The following is a 20796-nucleotide window of genomic DNA, read 5'->3' on the forward strand; positions in this document are numbered from 1 at the left end:
TCAGAAGACAAACGAAAGTATGTTATTATAAGGGTATATATGACCTGTCTAGCAGTAGGGAACGTCTTTCTTTTTAATATTTTTTTTCCAATGCCCACCTTTGTTAACATCCATCAATGCAGGCATTTACAGGGCAGTTTTGTTGGCCTCGCTTCCAGGGGCACCATATTAGGAGGGCCAGCGTTTTTCCCACAGTAAGGACAGATAGTGCAGAGGAGGAAAGAACATTTATGCCTTGACCTGGATTCGAACCCAGAACCTTTCTGATGCAAGGACAATTCCCGAACCCCTACACAAACCGGTCGACTTTTTTTTAAAATATAACCGTTGTTAAACAACCGATCCAATTCGGGGTTTAGACTACCATTGTTTGACTCCATAGCCTTGTAATTTTAAACCCAATCCAGAAGATAAGACAATTCCTGGTTTAAGTATTGGCATAAATTTGACATCGTGGTTGACGTTTTTGGGAGAACAAACCCGATTTCGCTTTACATGGAAAAGAAAACCACGAAAACATCTCACGGTTAGCCTGATGGCTAGAAAACTCTAACCCATGTTTCATCTACAACTGAAGAAAATGTACTTCAGCACTGTGGTCAGTGCGAGCCGGGTGCGGAATTCGAATCAACCAACCAGCCCTGAGATTCGAACCCAGTTCCCCTCATTGGAAGAACAGAGCTCTATCCCTTCAGCCACCAGGACTCGGGATAGTTTTTGTCAGCAATGTGCTTAGAAAACATTTCAATGAAGTTACCGAATTTCAGTGAAAAATACTTCACCCACACCCTTGACAAATATTCTTAGATACCACGTCAAAATATAAGCAAAACTTCTTATGAAGAGCCTTTAGTTCATATTTAAGAGGCAGAAAATTGATATCAGAATCTGACGAATCCTTAATGAGGAAGGCGAGATTAAGTAACTGTTTTATTGCTAGAGAAAACAGATAAGTCCAAAGACAATTATTCAAAACATATTCATAAATGACCACCAATTCAAATATGACTTACTGTTCAAATATGATTGCTGAGGACTTTCTGTCTTTCTTTAGAGTTATTTTTTTCAAATTTTGAAAGCTATTTTGTTAAATAAAAATAAATTGATAAAACTAAATTTTCACTCTCTAATTCATAAACGATTTTTTACTTTATAGCGTAAACAATTCTCTGCTTCTTTAACTGCATCACAAAGAAGTTTGTAAATGCAAGAAAAGGGAAATAGACAGTATTTACACTACAATTAATAAAATATGATACCCTTTTTAAAAAAATTCATGACTGCGTCTTTCCTTAAGAAATAAATGCGATTAAAGGCACTTTCTTAATAACAGATATAAATTTAAAAACAAACGATCACTTCTAAAAACAAACTATTATCTAGGATTAACTAAGCAGTTTTTTTTTATTTTGTTTCCTGATATTTGTACTAGAAATATAAGCTTAATTTATCTATAAACCAAAGAACATAAAAAGTGAAAATTTCTTCTGACGAAACAAGTTTTTGAGTCATTTCTTGTAATATAATTAAGAATTAATAGTAAAAGAATTAATATTAAATTAATAATACAATATTTTTTTTATATTGTGAAGACTGGAAATTATGTAAATGCAGCATCAGATTCTTTTTTTTTATTGTACACTGAAAGTACAGTTTGTTAATTTGATTAAAACGCCTAATTATTGTTTCGTCTATATTTGTCAAACCATGATTGAAAACATTGATAAAGCACGAAGTTTAGTAATTTATGACATTGAAAGTATTTCTATCAATAGAACAAGTGCTAAAAATATTTTTCGTATTATCTTTGTATAAAATGTTAAAAAATCTTCTTTCAAATACATATAGAAATAAAGCAATTTTCAAAAATAAAATTATAATAGGGATAAAATTATAATATTCATTTTTAAAAACTATTTAATAAAATTTAAATGTATTTTAATTATTTTCTTTTTTCTAAAACAAGTCCCAATGATGACGAAGATAGATGTATAAAATTGAGATTTAAAATCTTTTTTTTTTTTTAAAAAAAAGAAATTTTCGCTTCCGTTCAAATTAAGCAAACCTAAAAATGAAAGAAATCGAAAACCCAAAGACATTTCAGCAAATGAGATTCTATATTTCACTTCGCTTAAATCGACTCATAAGACAAAAAATTTTTTAAAGTATCATTTAAAAACCACAACATAATTAGATTATGGATGTTAATATTCTGCACGGGTCAATAGGTCAAATCGGTGGATGCGAAAAAAATTATATTTCGTACATATTGTAGATGGAATTATATTAAATAATACGCATAAGGGATTGAATTATAAGAATTAAAGTATTCAGGAGTATCGGAAGAATATACGCATACGGATAGAATTATACATAATAATACGCATAACATAACACAAAAACAAGTATAATACATAAAAGTTCAAATAAGTTGACGAAAATTGATGTAAAAATTGGAAAAAGCCATCAAATAAATTGTAAAATAAATAAAAATGGTCTAAAGGAATAGTTTTGCGATGCCAAAAAATGGTAACAGTTTGTCATTGTTATTAAGATTGTGATCCACTCTTTCAAATTCATAAAATAAAAAATATTATCAGAATAAAAGTACATCAATCAGTTATTGCAAAAGTAATTATTTCTGCTATCTCTTAAGAATTGTTTATTGAGTAATTACCTATTAAAAAATATTATAATGAATAAAATCAACACTCAATATTATTACAGCACAAGTCATCCTGATAATAGTATACACTGCAAATTACTGATTAAATTTAATACTCCAATAGAAATTTTCCTCTTCACAGATTAGGATAAAATCTTATTATTTTCGTCAACACCAGAAAAAATTGAAGATCTGGGTCATCTTGCAGTTTTTTTTTAAATATGTTTAATAAAATCTCAGTTTTTTTTCCAAATCAATTATTGTACTTAAAGCAAAAAAATGACTCCTCATTTTCAAATTTGTATTATGTAAAATCTTTGATTTTTTTAAATCCAAATATTTTACAGTTCATTGCTCTTAAATGCGAAGTAGTTTCTTCAGCATATTTACTACTTTATGCTTTCGTTAAATTAGATTGGGAATGGGAAAAGGCGTTCTGGATAGAGGATTTAAGATGAATTCACTTGCAAAACTGGAATCCTGAATGGATAATTTTGATTGACAGCAATCGAAAATAAAAAAATTCAAATAGAAAATAAATAAATTTCAACAAAAAAAAAAAAAATTCAAAATCAGTAACTTACCAATTTAGTAATAAATATCCAGATTTCTTTGAGTTGTAGAAACTACTCAGAACGAAGAATAAATAGATGATACTCAAGTCCCAGTGAATTAAGCAGTCCATTTGAAGTCCAAATTCCAGCTAATATTCACACAAACACAAACTATGAAAAACAACTTCAAAGTAAAACGAAACATATTTTCAGGAACATCATTAACAAAAAAAAAGAAACACTTGACGTATTGTACGTCAAAAAGCTAATGGAGCATGTTCTAGACTTCTGAATTGTAAACAATCGGTAGACAACCGTACAATGCTATTCACAGTTTCTTCACGGCGTCATAATTCTTCACTCAATAATAATTCATGTACATGTAATAATTCAAATAATTCCGTGTCTCGCAGCGAACTGATCGTAAAGACGTGGTTCCCAGTAGAACACCGAAGTCAAGCATCATTGGCTTCGGATAGTAAGCGGGTGGGTGACCACTTTCTTCAGCCTGCGTAGGGACCGAGGGCCCTTGATAAACTGTTCTACCGTAAAGTGTTCGACTTCGCGTTCAGGTCATCGGGCTACCGAAGCGGGAGTGCCATCCAAACTGCAGAGGATCAAAATTCTGATGACATGTCTTCGGATCATAATCAGAGACGTTTCCCAGATCGTCGCCAATAGCCCATTGTGCAGTTCTAGTGCGACGTAAATGAACTACAACAACAATAATTAATATTTCAAATAATTCCGTGTCTCGCAGCGAACTGATCATAAAGACGCGGTTCCCAGTAGAACACTGAAGTCAAGCATCATTGGCTGTAATCATTAAGTGGGTGACCACTTTGACCTGCCTACATAGCAACCGAGGGTGCGCGGTATCGGTCCTCATTAAACTGTTCTACCGTTCTGCACTTCGTGACATCGGATTTTCGTTCTAATCGAACACTTCGAGGCACCGTTCTGAACTTCGAAGTTCTCGATATAGCACTACCAAGGCGGAGGGGCAGTTTCCTCTGCAGAGGATCAAAATTGTGATGCCATGTTTTCGGAGCATCCTTGGGGATGTTTCCCAGACAGTCACTAATAGCCTATTGAGAGTCGCGATGGCTCAGGGGATAGAGCGCTCGCCTTCCAATGCGTCGAACCGGGTTCGAATTTCAATCGATACGAATTCCGCATCCAGCTTGCACCGACCGCAGACTGACAATGTTCCTCAGTGGTAGATGGATCATGAGTCATGACCCTTGCCGTCAGGCTAACCGTGGGAGGTTCTCGTGGTCTTTCTCTCCATGTAACGCAAATGCGTGTTAGTTAGCTCCATCAAAATGTCCTCCACGAAGGTAAATTTCTCCCAATACTCGATCCAGGAGTTCCCTTGTCTTCTGGATTGGGTTCAAAATTACAAGGCTACGGAGCTGAACATTAGTAGTCGTAAACCCATAAAATGGGATTGGCTGTTCAACGACGGTTATAAAATTGTAAAACAGCCCATTGAGCAGCTCTAATGCGACGTAAATTAAATACCTGTCTGCCTACTAAATAATTCTATTCAAAAAACTCGCTTGAATTGAAGAGCATTAAGAGCATCTTTTAATGAAGAGCATCTTTTAATGCATTCACCACTATTGGAGGGCATATTCAAGCTCTAGCGTTAGAGATCCTCAATTTCATAATGCAAATTTTAAACGAATTTTAATTTTGATTAAAACAATTATAACAAAAACCTTAGTTGTCACTGCGTTGGAAAATAGTTTTTTTTTTCATTACTTTCTTTCACATCAAATCATTTGTTCACGAAAATAATGCAATAATTACGCTGTTCTTCAGAAGATTAAAACTCATAGAACTTATTCACCTCTTTAAGAATAACAACTATTGTGACCACTTAAATGATTTAAAGTGTGCACTAGCAGCTTGATCTAAACCAATGGCACCGTGACATAAGAAACGGCCACTGTTTCTCATTCAAAACAAGAAAAGTATTCGACGCTTACAAAAAAAATAGACCTTAAATATAAGTTTCCTTAATAAAATAGACCGAATTAAAATACGGAACAAAATAGTATCTATAGTCATTTGTTTAAAGTAAATAACAAAGGTAAAAATTAGAGCGATGTGTTGGCATAAGAGCAACTTTCTAAACAAAAGAGAGGGTAGCAGCTTGAAGAAAGGGGGAAGAAAGCTTGAGCACACCATATAAAACAAAAAAGTTTTTTTTAGCTTCGAGACTGAAAGGTATTGCCCTTCCTGTAAACCTTCTGAAACATGGAGGTAGCTGGTTCAAACCACGCCATAATTCTGGAAACATTTTTTGTCCTGTTAATATCCCCATGATCCGAGATCCCGCTTTACAACATAGACGATCGCAGGTTTGTGCTCCACGGTTGTTGAAAAACCCCGAGGTTTTCAAGCGGTTAAAATACGAGAACTTAGTAGAAATGGGAAGAGCAACAGAGATAATTGCAAAATCATGAGCTTACTTGAAGGATTATTATTCAAAACACTTGAGGCAGTATAGCAATAAGCAACTTTTCTTCAAATTTCAAAACAAACTGTTCCTTTGATAATATTTCTATCCCGCAGTTCACTGATCGTAAAGATACGATTCTCAGTAGACACCGAAGTCACGCATCATTAGTCTGCGGTCAGTAAGCGGGTGGGTGACCACTTTGATAAGTCTGCGCAGGGACCTAGGGTGAGCTGCGTCGGTCCTCGTTAAACTGTTCTACCGTAGAGCGCTCAGGCCGTCAGGCTACCAGAGCAGGGAAGCCATCCCCTCTGCAAAAGATCAAAATTGCGATGGCATGTCTCCGGATTATCCTCAGAGATGTTTCTCAGACAGTCGCCAATAGCCCATTGTGCAGCAATAATGTCCTGATATAAATGAAGTACTTACCTACCTGCTCCATAATGTTTTCAGACAAATAGTTTACAAGTTTCGAAATATGAAATATGGAAGTAGATATAACTTAATGCTTGAACTGAACAGAACCTTTGAATTCATTCAAGCCACAGAACCACAGCGCTGTAATAATTTAGCTCATGATTGCTTAAAAGATAGAACAATCTACTCTTGATAAGACGGACTAAGTTCTTTTCCTGGCAATGGCTGCTCAATTCTTACATTATTTTCAGCTGGCATCTATCATAGTGCTGATTTATATGTATCTCCGTTGGTAGAAGGGATCAATTTTCCTTCCGTCGAGCTAATCACGTGAGGTTTTCTGTCGTTTACTTCAGCATGTGTCACGCACTCAAACAAAACAACCGAGACAAAAATTAAATTAAACAATCGAAATAAAAGTTTTAAAAATTTTATTTCAATGTAAACGAGAAAAAAAATTATTTCGACAAACTTAACACGGAACAATTTGTATAGATAAGGTAGAAATACATAATTAAAAATAATAGTTGAGAAATTAACAAGAAAAGAAAACAAATTTTTTAGCAATAAAAAGTACAAATTTACAAGCTTAAATTAGTACAGATACAGGGAATTACAAATGTCGGGTTCTCTACGGCACCAAAAAAATTGAAGTTGATACTCATTTTTTAGTAAAATTTAATACAGAAGCAAAAACTAACCTGATACACTTCTTTATATTGCACAACATGCTGCTTCGAAAAAATTATAATTATAAAAAAATAAACTACTACGTTTATTACTTAAAGCAGTTTATAATCTGAATTTAAAAACAGAAAATTAGTCAAAATTATTCTGAGCAGTATCTTAATTCTCTAAACAATAAACAATATTAATAATAATAAAATAATCCGAATAGGAATTGCGTAATACGAATCATAACTAAATATTCTGAAACGAACAAAGAAATTAAATAAATAATAAGAATAACTAATCCGAATAGTAATAGACTTAGTTTGCCTTTTATACGAGTAAATTAATGAGTTAGCAGCATAGTTACTCAGAAATAACAACAGAACATTCGAATTGCATAAAATCTAGTTACTGAACGCTTAATAATATTAACTAATAAAATGTATCTAATAAAAAATACTTATAAAGATAATCATAAAATAGTTTAATTTTATAGTGCTTTAAATTAATTTTCTGCAGGAAGAAATGGGTTCTTTATAGTAAATGATTTCTTTTTCATTAACAATTTGAAGCTAAATCGTCTTTAGTTCCTGAGCAAAGGTAATAAAGAAAAACGAAATAAAATTACCAGAAAAAGGTAATATAATTACGCGCAATTTTTTATTCGGATACTTAAGAAAGAAGAAAAAATCTAATCCATTTTGGAAATCGTTTTCTTAACGTTAAGCCTAGTATTCAGCAAAAACTAAATTCCTTTCGCTATAAAAATGATCTATTCTCTTAATTTAATAATATAATTCTAGAAATCAGTTTCAGTTACAATAAAATCGTAAAAATATATGCCTTGGAATTGTTAATTAAACTGAAATGCTGCCGTGCGATTCTAACCATTACTTAGATAAAAAATGAAGAGAGTTAATACAAGCGTCTACAAAAATAAATTCTTTAGACATATTTTCTATATAATTTTTGTTCGTGATATTCAATGGGGCAAATTCTGGACTTACACGTAGCGGACATTATAAAGAGAACTCCAATAAAAGAAGTTCCATACATTCTTTTTATACTTACTAAGTCTCGGGACTTAGCCAAGAAAACATAAGCTTTTACTTAAGGTTTGCTTTCTTTATTGAATGTAATATGTTACGTATTGATAGTTTCTTACTTTTATATAGAATAGTTAGTAAATTTGGTAAAATACATTGTAGTTTGATGTTTAGGTAAAAATAAATGTTCTTTATTTGAAGAAATTTTCGGTTGCTTGATTTGGCGTATCAGTACCGAAATGTAAATTTTTAGACTTCATGCCATTCTCAGATTTTTTTATACAGTACTTAAAGTACCGGCATGCGGATGCCCTCACTACTGTTTTGGGTGTTTAACCTAGGTTTTAACACAATACATGTTCTACAGCTGCCAAAAAATTGTAAGACTTTAAAACTTGAAACTAATAAGGTGTGCATAAAAATTTATAGGGAGTATTATAAAACAAAAATTAAAACTTTTAATAATTATTTCGAGAATTATTAACTGCTGCACTAGTAGTAAAAAAAAACACTGATGGGCCACTTTGTAGTTCGCAGAAGTGGTTGCAGAGTTGCAATTTAACGAGTTGAAAGAGTCATTTTTATTTATGAACCAAGCACGAATTGAATTTTTTATGGAAATTGCATTTTTTTTTTCAAAAGTAAATGCAATTTTAAATGTTTTTCATTTCTTTTTTTTTTTGCAGAAGTGGTCGCAGAGTTGTAATTTAACGAGTTGAAAGAGTCATTTCTATTTATGAACAGAGCACAAATTGAATTTTGTTATGGAAATTGCATTTTTTTTTAAAGTTAATGCGATTTTAAATGATTTAAATGCTCCTAATTTCTTTTTTAGCAGAAGTGGTTGCAGAGTTGTAATTTAACGAGTTGAAAGAGTTTTTTTTATTTATGAACCGAACACAAATTGAATTTTTTATGGAAATTGCATTTTTTTTTCAAAAGTAAATGCAATTTTAAATGTTTTTCATTTCTTTTTTTTTGCAGAAGTGGTCGCAGAGTTGTAATTTAACGAGTTGAAAGAGTCATTTCTATTTATGAACAGATCACAAATTGAATTTTGTTATGGAAATTGCATTTTTTTTTAAAGTTAATGCGATTTTAAATGATTTAAATGCTCCTAATTTCTTTTTTAGCAGAAGTGGTTGCAGAGTTGTAATTTAACGAGTTGAAAGAGTTATTTTTATTTATGAACCGAATACAAATTGAATTTTTTATGGAAATTGCATTTTTTTTTCAAAAGTAAATGCGATTTTAAATGTTTTTTCTTTCTTTTTTTTTGCAGAAGTGGTCGCAGAGTTGTAATTTAACGAGTTGAAAGAGTCATTTCTATTTATGAACCGAACAGAAATTTAATTTTGTTATCAAAAGTTAATGCGATTTTATATGATTTAAATGTTTCTCATTTCTTTTTTTGCAGAAGTGGTCTCAGAGTTGTAATTTAACGAGTTGAAAGAGTCATTTCTACTTATGAACCGAACACAAATTTAATGTTGTTAAGGAAATTGCATTTTTTTTCTCAAAAGTTAATGATTTTAAATGATTTAAATGTTTCTCATTTCTTTTTTTGCAGAAGTGGTCGCAGAGTTGTAATTTAACGAGTTGAAAGAGTCATTTCTATTTATGAACCGAACGCAAATTGAATTTTTTTACGAAAATTGCATTTTTTTCAAAAGTTAATGCAATTTTAAATGATTTAAATGTTTCGGATTTCTCTTTTTTTACAGATGTGGTCGCAGAGTTGTAATTTAACGAGTTGAAAGAGTCATTTTTATTTATGAACTGAACACGAATTGAATTTTGTTATGGAAATTGCATTTTTTTTCAAAAGTTGATGCGATTTTAAATGATTTAAATGCTTCTAATTTCTTTTTTAGCAGAAGTGGTTGCAGAGTTGTAATTTAACGAGTAGAAAGAGTCATTTTTATTTATGAACCGAACACGAATTGAATTTTTTATGGAAATTGCATTTTTTTTTCAAAAGTAAATGCGATTTTAAATGTTTCTCATTTCTTTGTTTTTGCAGAAGTAGTCGCAGAGTTGTAATTTAACGAGTTGAAAGAGTCATTTTTATTTATGAGCCGAACACGAATTGAATTTTGTTATGGAAATTGCATTTTTTTTTCAAACGTTAATGCGATTTTAAATGTTTCTGATTTCTTTTTTTTCTTATTCACACAATTTGGATTTCTTAAATATAATTTTTCTTTCAAATCCAGTTGCTTATTATTTAAATCCTGGTAATCGTTCATTTTATTATGATTAACATGGATTAACAAAATATTCTTTTGTAAAAAGTATTGAAAATATTAACAAAAAATTCTTTTTTATCATGGAAAATATCGACTTCTAAGGGGGAAAAACAATGATTAATGTGAGGAAATAATGATGGCAACGTTGGCCCACCTAATATGGTGTTCTTGAAAGAGTGGCCAACAAATCTGGCCTAATACGCCTGAATTGACGAATTGTCAATCCAGGTGGGCAAGGGGGAAAAGTTTTAAATTATATTAATTGTATGTTTTTTTAGACATATTGTCGAAAATTACCTTCAAATAAGCCCTAAAATAGCAGTTTTAGACAAATTTATTCATTTAGAATCAAAATTGCCTGACTAAATTAATATTTTTCCATAAAAGGACTAACTTAGGGTCTGTTTAGTTACATTTTTTAGACAAATGTAAGAAATGATATTATTAAAATAATTGAGAAAATAAAAGTACCGTTTTAGATGTGGACGAACAGACACTTCATAATAATGAAGCACCACTATTGACGCACGATTCTGGCAATGCGTTGCTGGGCAAATCTCAATCCTTAGAATGCACCTTACCTCTCCCCCAAATTAGCAACAGCAGCGTTGAACCACCCTGTACATTCGAATGTATCCTGTATCATACTTTATTAACTCTAGAAAGACTCTATTATCTATTATTAACTCTAGTTTTTTCTCGCTTTGAAATTCGAAAAATAACTTACTGAAAGAGTTGATTTATTTCATTTCTTTTTTTAAATTTTTAGCAGCAGCACTCGAAGCACTAGATAGTGCAAACACTCCTCGCATGCCTACTAGGAGAACAAACATTGAACATAAATTAACATCTAATAAAACATGCAACATAAAAACATTATAAGATATATATTAAAACATATTAGTGGCTGGGTGGCGCAGCTGGTTTGTCTTCGGCCTTCTGAGCCCAAGTCTGCGGGTTCGATTGATTCCTTGACACCGGATTTTCGGGATGCAGAAAATCCTCAGCGGCCATGTCGTATGATTATGCGGCATGTAAAAGGTCCCTGGAGTGCTTTATTGGCTCTTGGCATTTCCGGCAAAATTAAAATCCTAGTGCACTTTAGCATCCAAAAAAGATTCTCGGTGCTGCCATCTAGTGTGGCAGAAACTAGACGTCCAAATTAACTTGGCCAACGGTATCTCACCCATTGTGGTGGTCCTGAAGGAGTGGATACCACTTCAGGAGAACGCACTAGGTCTGCTCATCGGGAAGACTGATTGTGCAGATCATTGGAAATAAAAATAAAAGATTATAAACATTTAAAACAATGGAGAATTAAAAACATTAGAATATAGAAAAAGTATAAAAAATATCAAAAATATAAACATATGAAAAACAAAACTGATTTATTTCTGACTTTGCATAATTTGAAACAACTTAAGTATTAATTTAATCATTCATGTGTTTGCGTTATAGAAACGTTTATACAGAACATTATACCCAGACTGAAGGAAGGAACCATAATGGCCCCTTAGGTACTTTGGCAAGTATCCCATAACCCTGGGTATTTTTGGGTATAAGGTACCCTTTGATTCATAAAAGATGTCCCAGTTTCGTTTAAAAAAACAAGAGTATTTCAACTTATCTATTAATATTATATAGAGAGAAAAGTAAATTCAATGATCTAAGAAACTAATGTGGGCGTATAATTGAAAAGATAGTGTTTTGTTTAATCAGATACTTTCTTTTACCAAATCAAATAAAATGCATTAGAATGTCTGGTCTCTTCAGTCTTTCTATGTGTACAGAAATGTTCAGTCTTTCTAGAGTCAATATTAAAAGAGAGAAAAGCAATTTTAAATTAAATTTACCTCAAATATTTATATATTTAATACAGTAAAAAAAAGCTACAATCATACAAATTTTTAAAAAAATTTTATGAATTAAGAATATTATTGTCTTAGATATTTAGTTAATATTACTTTATTTAAAAAAAACCTATAATTTGCTTTTATTTTAAATAGTAAAATCCTAAAATCTTTATAATTCTGAAATATTCTTGTGTTTGTTTGAAATATAAATAAACAAACGCAATAATCTCAAAATCTTGAGTTTTTGTATCCGCAGCTACTTAAAGCCTTCTGAGAAAACGGTATTCCTTCTCAAACTGTGTTTAAAGTATTTTGACTTGTTTCAATATTCCATTGCTCTTTGCTTTATCTTACTTTCCTTCATTCTTTGAATTGTAGTTTTGCTCTCGTTTGAAGTTATGTTTGTTTTACTTTCTTACGTTCTTTATATTTGATTTCGTTTCCTTAAAACCAAATTCTTTTGCATCCAATGCAGAATGAATAAAACAAAACTTGTATTTTATCTTATAGAACAAATATAAAACTGAGGAATGTAGAGATTTGTTGTTATAGTTACGATGTTCCTGAAAATCAGCAGCATATTTTGATTCAGATAATTTTTTTTTCTATCTGATACCTTTCTCCATTTTACACCAGAACTTGATGTTGAAAGAAGGAAGAGTCCAAATTTGTGAATTGGAGTGCAAAGGTTTGTGGCAGTATTTTATTTACTTGTTTACTATTTTTATTATGTTTATTTCATCTCCCCATACTGAACCATTCCTTTTCACACAGAACATTAAAACTAACTTTAAAATTTAATATATTTTACGTAATTTCTTTTCTATATTTTAAGACTTAATATGGGCTGGGATAGCTTGGTAGGTAGGGCACTGGTCCCATGTCCGAGAGTTCGTCAGTTCGAACCCCTCCTTACCAAAGACTCGCCGTGTAGTAAAGGGTGACTGATGCACGTTAAATCTGTCGAGTCGCGAAGTTCTCCATGATCCCATAACAAATCAATCCCTCTGGGGGTACTGGATTGGAGATTGATCGTTCTCTGATTCAGGTCAAAATTACGATCTGTGAACAAATGAATGGATGAATGAATGGGTCCGCCCTATAAACGGGTGTGACGTATTGTGTGGCCGAAGTCGAATTCTTAGCCATAGATGGCGCCACTGGGAAACAAGAACAATCGCACCCCTCTTCCTAAACAGACATACGAAAGCAAGCAAGCAAGACTTAATATATTTTCATATAAAGTAAATTAAACAAAAACAAGTAAGATTTTTATGCTATTGGTCATTTATTACGCTTAGAATTTTGCAATATTTTTCATATGGTTATGTAGTTCTTGAAAATCAGCAACATATTGATCCAGGTAATTTTTTTCATCTGATATCAATCTCCATTTAGCATCGGAACTAGTTTCTAAGGGAGAGTTGTGTACAGATGTATGAATTAAAATGCAAAGGTTAGAGAAAGTATATTTTTTCATAATTTATTTACTTTATTCAGTTGCATCAATTATGTAGTTCTTGAAAATCAGCAGCATATAGATCCAGGTAATTTTTTTCATCTGATATCAATCTCCATTTAGCATCGGAAATAGTTTCTAAGGGAGAGTTGTGTACAAATGTATGAACTAAAATGCAAAGGTTAGAGAAAGTATATTTTTTCATAATTTATTTACTTTATTCAATTGCATCAATTAATTTTATTTACAAATTAAAAAATATTAAAATTTTATCTTTCTCTTACACCATGTTCCAAGCAGTTAAAAAAATTACAACTTTAAAGCTGAAAACGATTGCAATTCAAAGTAAATAAAACAAAAACAAAGTAAAGTTTTTATACAAGTATTTCATTTTAGTTTACTTAAGAATGTAGAGTTTCTTGTTATGGTTACATAGCTCTTAGAAATTATTTTATTTTATTTTATAATCATCGTTGAACAGCCGACCCAGTTTTATGGGTTTGCGACTACCTATTTTCAACTCCGTTGCCTTGTAATTTTGAACCCAATCCAGAAGACAAGGGAACTCCTGGATCGAGTATTGGGAGAAATTTTTGCTTTCGTGGAGGACTTTTTGATGAAGCTAACCCTGATTTGCGTTACATGGAGAGGAAGACTACGAGAACCTCCCACGGTTAACCTAAAGGCAAGGGGATTCTAACCCATGATCCGTCTACCACCGAGGATATTTCGCGTCAGCACTGTGGTTGGTGCAAGCCTGATGCGGAATTCATATCGACTGGGATTCGAATCCGGTTCGTCTCAGTGGAAGGCGAACGCTCTATCCCCTGAGCCATCGCAGCTCACTCTTAGAAATTAGCAGCATTTTGACTCAAATTATTTTCTATACATATGAACTGGTTGCTAAAAAATATATTTGTCTTACAACTTCTAACAATTGTCGCTTAAAGAGACAATGAGAATTAAGAATCATAATTTCGTGATCGATGACGCAGATGTTGGCAATGTAATAAGCATTGCGCACTGGTCACCTATATTTCCCAGATACGATGATAATCTCAGCTTGAATCTGAGTGGGCTTTAAACCTGGAGATTTAAATTCTGGTAAAGTTACCATATTTGAATGGTAATTATATATCTGATTAAAAAAAACTATAATTCTGATCACAAGGCCAAAATATGTATGGTGTTGAAACCATTCGTTAGTAACATTTTCCGTTCACTTTGAAAATTTTTCCGGAAATTCTGTTTTTCAAATATTATAAATCTTATTCCCATACATTTAGTAAAAATGCAAAACTGAAATGTAAATTTAACCAAACAAATGGTTTTTATTCCATACTGAAAGGTATTATGATAAAACAAAAAAATAAGTTCTTCGGTACTGTCATTAATTTTACGATTTATTTGGTAATTTTTACCGTTTGATGTCTATACCTTTTGTCATATAGAATAGTAAAAGCCTGTTTATACATCTGTGGATTATTTAAAGTGGTTAATTATTTATTTTCCAAATATATTTTTCAATTAGAAAGGTAGATAGGTTTGTACTTTATTTACGTTACACTAGAGCTGCACAATGGGATATTGGAAACTGTCTGGGAAACATCCCTGAAGATGATCCGAAGACATGCCATCACAATATTGATCCTCTGCAGAGGGGATGGCTCTTCTGCTTTGGTAGCCCGACGACCTGGGAGCGAAGTCGAACACTTTACGATAGAACAGTTTAACGAGGACCGATACCGTACACCTTTGGTCCCTACGCCGGCTGATCAAAGAGGTCACCCACCCGCTTACTCACCGCACTCAGTGATGGTCAGTCTACTGAGAACCGTGTCTTTACGATTAGTCCACTACGGAACCTCAATCAGAAAGAAAATGGTCCTAAATATACTATATTCTGATATATTAAGTTATGGAGTCTTTTGAAATTCGTTTTTATGCAGTTATTAGGACTTACTTATCTATTCCCGAACGTATGCGGACGAAAATAAATAAAACTTAAAATATCTTTTATAAAACCTCATTTCAATTTGAAAAAAAAATTATAGCAGTAGTTTGAGAAAGACAGCTAGATTATGTTATTATAGACACCAGTGTTATGTGGTGATCCCACCACATTTATGCTTCAGAGCAAAACAGTGATACCCCTCTTATCATTTATTGCAAGTAAAGCAATCATACTTTAATAAAGCTTCGGAAGTGGAAGGGTATTGCAGAGATGCCAACTGCTCCGGACATGTCAAAATAATTTCAAAAAAACGGTAAAAAACAACAAAATTTGCAGATATTTTGGTAATTTTGTTTACTTTTAAAAATGCTTGACATGGCTTAAATACAATAAAGTGGCGAACTGCGTAAGCCTTCGAATTAGTTAGAATTAGTGGTGGATAAAAACCAAATAAATAGAATTTTTTAAATCAAGAAACACACATTAAAAAACTACCACTCGAAAATATTTATCCGCTGTCCCGAGCAAGTTGGCATCTCTGATATTGTCTTACCACCAAACAGTCAAAAGCGTAGATGTAATGGGTTCAATATCATTGTGCTTTCTATCACATTTTCGTGCTATCTGTTCCTCAATTTGACAAGAGACAAGCCATTTTTTTTGTATTTAATACACGTGCTTGTATATGAATCGAAACTAAATTTATTTACTTATTATTACACTTCCAAGATTCGAACCTGCTACCTCCTACTTACATAGCGTTCGGCTGAAAGGCGAGACTACTCGGCGAGAAAGATTAAAATGATTAAAAAAATAAACATTAAATGACATATGATTAAAAAAATAAACATTACTATTCCAAGTATTTATTTATTTATCTCACATGCATATGTAGACTCGTGTCCTAATTACAGAGTATGATTTATTATAAGCCATTTTCAAGTTGAAGTTGTTGTTGTACTTCATTTGCGTCGCACTAGAGCTGCACAATGGGCTATTGGCGACGGTCTGGGAAGCATACATGAGGATGATCCGAAGACATGCCATCACAATTTTGATCCTCTGCAGAGGGAATGGCTCTCCCGCTTCGGTAGCCCGACGACCTGCACGCGAAATCGAGCACTTTACGGTAGAACAGTTTAAGGAGGACACATACCGCACACCCTTGGTCCCTAAGCAGACTGATCCAAGTGGTCACCCACCCGCACACTGACCGTAGCCAGGGCTGCTTGACTTTGGTGATCTGCTGGGAACGGTGTCTTAACGATCGGTCCACTGCGTGACTATGACAAGTTAGAGAAAGGCATCCAGGGGGTGATGCTTTCTTCCTTCTTTTGCTTTTCGATTTGACAAGGGCTTATGTGCCGGAATTTGAAATGAGTACAACAATGTGTATGTTATTAATATAACTTAACTTAGATGTTCCAGTGTATTAATTTTAGTTTACAATCAATACATTAGTTAGTAATATTTAACTGATTATTTTACAAATATTAGTCCTTGAAACATATCTATTTTGTAGACAAAGTTCATAAACAAAAAATACTTAACTATGGCTAAAACTACCATATTTTTGTCATTTTGGACATACTTTTATCAGCAGTTGATAAATTTTGTGCAATGACCATTGTGTCATCATGGCTCCATGGAAACGAAAATAAAAATTAAATGATTAAAATTACTTAAATTCGATGTTAAAGCGTATTAATTTTAGTTAACAATCAATACATAAGTTAGTAGTACTTAACTGAATCTATTCATTTTGTAGACAAAGTCGATAAACAAAAAATATACAAATTAAAGTCACCTTTGACAATTTTCTTTTCTTAAAAGCAATTAAAAATAATAAATATGGTCATATATATGGTCATATATAATATGGTCATATATAAAAATTGAAAGTTATTATTAAATTCATAAACATTTACAATTTATTTCTTTGTTTATTCACTTATATTAAAAATTATCATAATGTTTATGTATCTAAAATGTATTTTATTACAAAAATTATTTTTAAATTACAATTTATAAGTTCATAAATTTAAGTACACGTTATCATTACCGTATCTAAATTGCCAATTATCATCAAACGTATTTATTTAAACTACTAAACTTATATTGCAATTTATTTTTCAACTTATACATCTAAGTCCCTTTTGATTAAAAAAAATTCCTTAATTCATTTTAATATCATAGTTTTGGTGTATTCTTTTGACATACATTCAATACGTAATCATTAATTAATCAACTTAATTCTATATCATTCATTCAAAGATATCCCTTTATTTTTTAAAGGAAGTATTTAAATAAAAAATGCATAATTTAAAGTTACCACTGATTATTCTCTTTCCGCAAAAGCAATTTAAAGACATTAATTAAGATCATTGATCTTAAGTTGACGTAATCAAATGATTAAAATGCGTCATTATAATTAGTAAAACTGTCATTTTTTTGCAACCCAAAATTAACTTCATTTCCAATAACCACTAGAAAAATAAATTTCAAATTCGTCATTAAAGTAAGAGTTTTTCTATAAAGCTTTTACTCACTATCTTATTTGAAATCCATTCGTTACATATTAAAACGGAATATTTAAATTACCTTCTATAGATAAAAAGAATAATCTGTTCCTATTTACTTCGAATACTCTCTTTAAGAATTAATTTTTGACACTTATAAAGAAACCCTATTTTAATTAAATTTTGATGATAAGTTCTGGATATTAGTCAGAGAAACTTTTGCTAAGTTAGAAGAATAAATCAGTTATAATATTAGGAGAATAAAAACAGAAAGATAGTTCGATTCCGATTATAACACTGCCGTTATTGTTGCCATCTTTAAAAAGTAATCACAATCGATTATTATTGCGTTGGAAGCTTGAAGTTAGATTGAATAAAATTTGCAAAGAATTATATAAATTTGTAACGGACGCTTTGCACAAAAGAATAGCCTTTCTCCGAGAATAATATAAATGTTCAGTTTAAGATTAAGATTCTAAGCGAAATGCGCAGTGACGGTTTAAAGCTCTGCATAATATAAAATAAAGAATTAACAATAACGCAAAATTCTGTCTTTTCTATAAATGAAGGATCCAACAGTAGACTGACATGGTTCCCAGTAGAACACCGAAGTCAAACATCACTGACTGCTAGGGGAGTAAAGGAGTGGATGACCACTTTGATCAGCTTGCGTAGGGATCGAGAGTGGGCGGTATCCGTCCTCGTTAAACTGGATGGATGGGGTAAGGAGCAGATTCCATAGTCAGAGACCTGGAGCACCAGCGGTGGAAGACTGACTTAGCTCCGGTGCCAACAGACTTTAGCTTAACATAATGGAGTGGACTTCACGCCTTGGGTGGTCCTACCAGGAGTACACACTCCCGACGTACTTGACCCACTCCGCCCAGTGTCACCCTGGCCGAATATAGCTGGAAATGAGATTACTGACAGTTTGGCCAAAGCAGGTGCTGAAGAGGCCATTACGATTGTCGCTCCTCTTACTTATTTGGAGCATTTTTCTAAATGTAAGGCAAAGAATATGGCCATTTGGACGGTCCCGCCGGTACACTCATGGTATCAGAGTAGGTCACCAGGGGGCTCCTTGGCTCGGAGCAGCAATAGACGAGAACAAACTACCATCACTCGTTTCCTCAGAGGACATCTGTCATCAATGACTTATAACGATGGTAATAAACACTTCGAAATCTGCACTAAGTGTTCTGCTGCCCAGGCCTCCCCTGACCACATTTTATCTCGTCTGGGACTTACCCGGCAGGACCTGGTTCAAGCTCTCCTGCTGGTGCTAGACTTTCTTAGAGTGAGCGAGCTCATGGACCTGATCTAGCTCTGCTGGTCATAGGGATGAGATCCACAAAAACAACTCAGGTGCTTGACTTCGCATCATTGGGCTACCGAAGCAGAATAGCCATACCCTGTGCAGAAGGTCAAAATTGCGATGGCATGTCTTCGGATACTCATGAGGGATGTTTCCCAGACCGTCGCCAATAGCTCGTTGTGCAGCTCTAGTGCGACCTAAATAAAGTACCTACCTACATACCTATGAATGAAGGTGGCAAATATTTTGCTGAATTAGATATTTAATACAATGTAATCGCAACTAGTATAAGTTTTTAAGGTATATAACAAAGTAATATCACAGAGTAGTATTGCAGAATAATATTACAGAGGGGAATTTCGACAAGAGTGAAATTTCAACATTTTTTTGGGATATTTCGCTGTATTGTAGCATCTTTAGATAATGTTTTGATATTATTTGTTTTAACAATGATACACAGAGAAAACAGTATGGCAAATATGGCCAAATATGGCAAAATTTAACGTATTTCTGGCTCTATGGGAACATAAAAAATATCAGTAATTTTTGTGTAATAAAATTTAGTAAATGTGCTAATTATATTATATTCTAGAGCAGTGATTCTCAACCACTGCGCCGCGGGACTTTTGTGTGCCGCCAAATTCTTAAAATGTGGCGCCAAATATTAGAAGTGATACAGTAAAAATTATAATGATTTTTTTTATTACGAGTAAAGATTAAATTAACGAAAAATGTATATATACATATATTATATATATACATACATTATATANATAAATATATATATATATATATATATATATATATATATATATATATATATATATATATATATATATATATATATATATATATATATATATATATATATATATATATATATATATATATATATATATATATATATATATATATATATATATATATATATATATATATATATATATATATATATATATATATATATATATATATATATATATATATATATATATATATATATATATATATATATATATATATATATATATATATATATATATATATATATATATATATATATATATATATATATATATATATATATATATATATATATATATATACTTTTTATAATTTTCCACGCTTTAACCACGTGAACATCTTTGTCGGCGATTGTCTTGTCTCTGACAATCTTAAAATAAGTTAAAATGAGAAGGAAGTGTTTTAATTGTCTTTGATACAAAATTTTTAAAAATGTTAAAATAAGTAGGAAATTTAATGACTAATAAAATAATTAACAAAGGCTGAAACAAGCTAAATATTAACGTTCCAACGGAACTAAAAAGCTGATCATGACAGTAAGCTATGCAGTTAATAGCTATAAAAGAAAATTAACAAAGGATAACTAACGAAAAAATAAGCTAACAATTAATAATCAACAAAAATACTAATTCACAAGAATTCACAAAAAAATAATAAATAATGTAAGAAAACTAACAGTTAATAACTATAGAAAACAAGCTAACAATTAATAACTAGCAAAAAAATATAACTGTTGCTAGCTAATTCAAAATTAGTCGAAAGAAATAATTAATCCCTTAATAAACGTACTTCTGCAGTATATATTATTTCATTTCACATTCA

The sequence above is a fragment of the Parasteatoda tepidariorum genome, chromosome 4, assembly GCF_043381705.1.
Source record: "Parasteatoda tepidariorum isolate YZ-2023 chromosome 4, CAS_Ptep_4.0, whole genome shotgun sequence".
Classification (NCBI taxonomy): Eukaryota; Metazoa; Arthropoda; class Arachnida; order Araneae; family Theridiidae; genus Parasteatoda; species Parasteatoda tepidariorum.